The sequence below is a fragment of the Hipposideros armiger genome, unplaced genomic scaffold (genome assembly GCF_001890085.2).
Source record: "Hipposideros armiger isolate ML-2016 unplaced genomic scaffold, ASM189008v1 scaffold_510, whole genome shotgun sequence".
Taxonomy (NCBI): Eukaryota; Metazoa; Chordata; class Mammalia; order Chiroptera; family Hipposideridae; genus Hipposideros; species Hipposideros armiger.
Window position 1 is genome coordinate 670,126 of NW_017731860.1, and position 6,876 is coordinate 677,001.

Below are 6,876 nucleotides of genomic sequence, written 5' to 3' on the forward strand. Positions count from 1 at the left end.
TTACTGCTATCTAACAACTGGTGATTGTTGGGGCTGGCCGAGTGGCTCAGTTGGTTAAGAGCTTGCTCAAGAGTGCGAGCTCTGAGCAATAACGGTTTGATTCCTGGCCCAAGCTGAGCTGCCGCTGAGCCGCCAACAGGTGGCAGGATGGCTCAACTGGTGAGAGCACATGTTCCTAACAACAAGGTTGACAGTTCAACTGAACACGTGTTCGACTGAACAGGGCTCCTTGAGCTGAGTGGCTGCGAGCTGCCGACAGGCGGCCAGATGGCGACTGAACTTGGAGCTGAGCTAGCCGCGCCCTCCACAACTAAGATTGAAGGACAGCAACTTGGCTGTTCCCCTTCCCCAATTCCCCAACACCGTTCCCCTTCCCCAATTCCCCAATAAAAAAGTCTTAAAAAAAATTGGTGATTGTGTTGCGATAACATAGAATGCACACCTAATTCAAAAATGGGAGGTCAGAGAGCCCCCAAAAGAGATAAAAAATTTGACCTGTGTCAACAGATATCCTGGGATAGGATTCAAAGAGTCTGTTAACTTGGATGTAGAAAATAATGCAATCTATCTCTAATTAAAATTAGCATTTCCTTAACTTTTCAAGGTGGTGGTTATATCTATTATCTTGTTTGCGGTGAGGGCTTATTGGGTTTATGGATATGACCAATCTCATCAAATTCTATACATCAAATATGCACAGTTTTTCTATATTAATTATACCTCAATAAAGCTGTTAAAAATTGGCATTTCCTTGGGCTGGCCGAGTGGCTCAGTTGGTTAAGAGCTTGCTCAAAGGTTTGAGCTCTGAGCAACAGCGGTTCGAGTCCGGCCCGAGCTGAGCTGCCAACAGGTGGCAGGATGGTTCAGCTAAAAAAAAAAAAGAAAAAATTGGCATTTCCTTAAATTATGAATGTAGACACACATCATGGCAGTATTAGCAGTATCAGTGCCATATTAATATTAGAAGTTACATCTTTTTCACATCACATAAATGGTATTACTACTTGATAAAATTATGAGTTATTTAATCTGCTTCTAGATCTTGTTTTTGATAAGTTAAAAGACATAAAATTACATCACATTTTAAAATATTCTGATAATTATATTTCAATATAACCAGTTCTTTTGTAATCCCATGTATTTTACTTTCTGCATGTAAAAACATTATTGTGAGAAGGGGTCTATAGGTTTCACTGGTCTGTTGAAAAGGTCCTTCCATGAAAAAGCCAGAGAATCTCTGTGTGAGACCAGATAATTCATAAACAAATGCGGATGCAGAGAGGAAGAGTGCTCCAGGAAGAGGCAGCATTGTATTAAAAACAAACAGAACAACCAAAAAGATGGCCCAGGGAAGAGAGAACTTCTTCCAACTAGGAAACAGCAAGTCATTCTCTAAATTCTGTACGTTTCGGCTGGAGGAGTAGATGTAATGCTGGTTGGGAAGGTAAACAGAAGCAATGTTTTGAATGATCTTGTAAGAAATGGTGAAATAATAGTAAATTATTGATCTTTTATAAGCAGAGGAGAAATACAACCAGATTTCCATTCAATTATATTCTGTGCTTATTTCTCAATTTGTTAAAATTGAGGAAGAGAAGCCATAAGTGCTATTTACTGGGTTTCTTAAATTCCAATATTTGGTTGTGAAAGAGTTGAGTTAGGGAATTGTCAGACTATGTTGTAGGACACATGCATTACTGTTATTATTTTAATAATTGAAAGGAATTGGATCTATCTGTAACCTGAGAGAAAGTACTTCTAGTGAGGAAGTGATTGAAACAGCTTAGAGAGATGGAGTAACCATTTGCACTGGGTGTAGGAGCAGTTAAGGTCAGGGATACAGATGGAGAAAGGGGTAGAAATCCTTAAGGGCTCTTAGCAGCAGCAGAACCACTTATGGCAATGGTCCTTGACTTTCGACATAGTTTAATTCAGATGCAGCGATGGCCAGTCTTGGGAACTTGATCACCTAATATGACACTAATAGAAGATAAGTACCAATGTGTTTTATGTCATAATGATAAGGATATTGGCATTCATGTCTCCTCTGCCCCTCTCAACTTGTTATGTCACTACTTCTTTTCTAAAGCTTATAAAATAATTTTATACAAAGACTATGCCAACAGGAGTAATCGAATAAATCTGGAATAGAGGTCTAATATTCTTTCTTAAAAACTGGACCAGACAGCAAGAAAGGAACTCTTAAGGCTTAGAGCATATACTCTTAATATGAATTCTGTGGATGATCGACACGTACCTTGAAATTGCATGCAAAATGTGCATGTGCATTTCTCAAAAGGAGTTTATAATTTGTTGGATGCTGAAAGGTCTCTATGCTCTCTAAAAATGTTACATCCACTGGAGCCGGAACCAAGCTTTCGGTATGTGGTTTATCCACACCCTTTAAACCATTCCGTAGTTCTATAGAGGCAAGCTTCAGACCTCATGAACCCACCCAATCATTGCCAGTCTCTTCCCTAAGCCTGAGAGTTCACCTTCATTCCCTTCATCAGCGTCTCATCAGTGTCGCTGCTTCCCAAGCCACCATAATCTCATAAAGCAAGGTATTATTTTTTATTATTTATTTGCTCTCTTTAAATTCTGGGATAGTCCTGAGCATAAAGTGGCATGAATGAAGAAAAGCAATCATCAGATATTAAACCCAGAAAACATCGGGTATATCTAGTCCTGTGCTGGGAAATATTTAACAGTAGTCTCTAAAAAAGTAAGAAAAGCTCTGAATTGTAGCATACACCCTCCATGGCCAATATCAAGCTATTATGCAGCATCCTTGAACATGGAATTGGGAAGAGATGGACACAACCAACTCTTGAACTTCCATAGGCTGGCTCCAGCAAACCACTGGATGCCTTATGTACATTAGGCAAACTAGAACAGACCACCAGTAAAGTTGTAAAAAATTCCCATTTATCTTTATAGCTTTCCCGTCAGCCACTTTTCAATATTCTTTTCCATAATATCAGAAACCCAGGTCCTTTTTTGGAAAATATACATGTAATATATATGAAAAAATTTTATAATAATACATGAAAATATGTTTGTGTATATAGATTATATAAGCTATATTTTACCAAAACTTATCTCCTATCAAGTGGCTATCTAAATAATTGTAATTAAAAATATTTATCAGAAAATGTAAAACATAATTTTACATTCTAGAGTTAAGTTTCACAACATCATGGGGAGTATCTATATTGGAAACTTCTCATCTAATAATTTATCCTGAGCTATTGATTAGAGATATTCATCAAAAGAAAATATTTGATGTTTTTCACATGGTGTTTTGTAAATATTGAGCTCATGAGGAAAATTATAAATATATCAGTTCAAAGGACCTGACTAGGGAGAATGAACATGTCAGAACTATGAATAAATCAAGAAGAGAAAGTTTAACAATATTGGTTAAAATTTAACAAAATGGAAAGTAAAAATAATGTTTTTTCTATTTCATGGACATTCTTCATTTTTCTTTTATTTTTAAGGTAATATTATAAAAAGGGAAATACAGGACAGCTACGAACTTGAAGAATCAACACTACATATTCAAATTATTTTGATAGCTAAGAGAGTTTTTATTATTTTTTTCTCTAACTTGTTTTCTTTCAGAGTTAAAATCATATAATTTAATCAAATTAATGATTTGATTAATTCAAATCAAATGAATTAGACCCTCCATGGTAGGAGGGTCTACCATGATGGCAAAGTTTGTATTTTAGGAAAAGTTTTATACTAGACCTGTATTCCAGGATTCATTTCATAACATATTATTTATATCCTGATAAAAATAACACTGTGTACACTTTACAATGTTTTTTTAAAAAAGGACCTTGTTATATAAATATAAAATAAAGTATATCTTTAATTAGATATATATCTATATATCTATATAATGTAACATCTATACAATAGAATCACAGGAATAATATATATTATTATATGTTTATAGGAAATGTTAATAGTATAAGCATATATAGTATACATATTTGAACCTTTTATATATAAATAGCATATATATTTGAAACTTTTTACTCCCTCAACCTCACTTTTCAACTGAGAAAACTAAGGTTTATAAGTGTTAAAGAACTTACTCATGGTCACACAATTCAGAATGACACATTTGATAGAAAGCACCCTTTGATTTACTCCTAAGCCATGTCATTTTCCACCAGGACTCTACTGACTCTCAATAGAACAAAAGTTTCAAGTTCTTCATTTTGGTAAGATGAAAAAGTATCTGGCAGCCAGTAGTATTTTGGCAAGGGTTTTTTAAGTACCTAGTATATACTCAAGACAGTGTTGTACATACTGTAATGTACAAAAACATATTAAGAAAAACTTTATTTGTGGTTTATATTTATTCTACAGATAAGAATAAAACACATGATGAAATTGTGAATATAAAAACTTATATCTCAAGATATATTGCTCAAAACCTAACTTATTTCTGATACATTCTGCCCAAGTAGATCATAGTAAAAAAATATTTTTCCCTTTTGGTGGATATATAGATAACATCCTTCTTTCAATGCTCCCAAAGATGACATCATGTTGTTAGAAAGTACATGTGCATACACACACACATACACACACACACATGATCACATATACATACTTACATATTTACTGTTGCCAAATTGTTTTGCTGACACATCTATGAGTATTAATGTACTTGTATAGATATTTATAAAATAGATACAATATGAATTTTTGCCTTGAAAAGGTAATTTCATTCATTTAGACATTTCAACTTTAATAAAGAAAAGTTAAATTATATTTTATGAGAAGGAATCATAGTGATATTATCTAAAATTATGCTTGTCTTATTTTTTGGCGTGTTATTTTGTGGTAAAACACAAATTAAGTGACTAACTGAATCTGTCAGAGCTAGGTGCTTTTGCTATTATTCTGCTCGCAACAGCCATGATTTCAATATATGAGAAACATCAGTGGCATTGTCCCTGACTAGTTGATTTCCATTATTCAAATGCTTCAAGGGCAGTGGGGAGTGCATATTATGAACACAATTATGTACTATATCACTTCCTCAATGAATGAGGCATACTCCATACATTAGTTCTGGAATGGTAAGCTATCTCTTAGTTTCAAGATGTCTACATTTTAAATTAACTTGAGGGGGAAAAAGCATGAATTTTTAATGCCATTATAATAATGTACATAATAATATGAGCCTTTTCAAAGCAATTTTAATTAACATAGTTCCAGCATTTTTTTCCAAGTTTTTTTGTTTTGTTTTCCAAAGAGGAGATAACTAATTAAAAGCCACAAGATTTTGCTGTCCAGTCCTTAATGGGGGATGTTCTGTATAGCATGCAAGCTTCAGAATTGTCCTATTTCTGCTAGACCATTGTATACTGTTATGTATCTTGACTAGCACTTTGGAATAAGAGTCCAAATATTTAGGAAAGAGACAGTGAATGTGGCACTACAATAATAATTTTTAATTTGGGGAAATAATTTAAAATAATTCCCAGGCTCATAAACATAGTTTACACATACACGGCATTTTCTTTTTTAAATAACCAAGACTTATGTTTAAGTTTGATTAGAGACAAGTAAAGTAGGTTTTAAGACGAGCCCTTCCCCCAAATATCATTGCATGGTTTACTAAGACATAATATAATTTTGAAGCAGTGATGAGAGAGGTGAAGACATGTTCATTTCTAGTTTGCCTCACTTGATTTTCCCTTGACTTTTCTAGATCTGTGCTGCCCCTTATGGTAGCCACTCGCCATATGTGGCTACTGAACTTTTGGAATATGGCTAAATCAAATTGATATGTGTGCTGTTAAGTGTAAAATATACACTAGATTTCAAGGACTTCAGATGAATACAAGAATGTAAAATATTTCATTAATATTATATATAGATTTCATGTTGAAATGGCATTTTAGATATACTGGGTTAAGTAAATATATGATGATTAATTTCATTTTTTTCTTTTTTAAATGTGGCTACTGGAAAATTTAAAATCACATATGTGGCTAGCATTTACACCTGTATTGCATATCTATTGGGCAGTTCTGTTCTAAATGGTCCTTCTAAATTATTCCAGATATTCTAATATGTAATCAGTAGATATCTACACTGCAACATTTACATGTGTGGCTTGATACAAGTCTCAGAGTTTTCTGAAATTGCAGGAGAACTGTAATTACCTTCCATGCATGAGCACAGATTACCTGAATAAAAGCTTTAATTTTCAGCATGGAGAATGTTACCACCCAAAACCATCATGTCAAGAAACATCATGAATGCTGATACAATTATCATGTCATGTTGGAGCTCTATACCTAAACAACTCACTCCTCAAGTGCCAATTTTCCACTTCAAGGTTTCACTTGTTTATTCACCCACTTATCCATCCAACTATCCATTTAATCATTTATTCTTTTCAGCAAAATATGCCCAGCCTGAGCTAAACATAATGTAAGGCTGTGGTCATACGATGTGTAAGACACTGCCCTTGCTATCAAAGAGCTCCCAGTACAAGTGGCAGAAACTTACATAAATGATTATAATAACATAAAATAATGATGAGAAAGGCTCAAAAAATATGAAAAGCCTCCACTAGACATCATCATCTATGTGTCCCCCAATAAGAATGTCTCAGCTTATTAAAAACAAATTCATCATCTTTACCACAACTCATCAAGGAAACGAATCTTCATAATTGTCTTATTTCTCCAGCCCACCTGAAATTCACATTCAATTTCACATCCTTCCAACACATTCAACGTCCTTCATTCCTACCATTACTTTCTTCCCTTGGTTTCCAGGATACCACAAACTTCTTGATTTTCCTCTTATCTCACTGGCTGCAACTTGAAGTCTCCT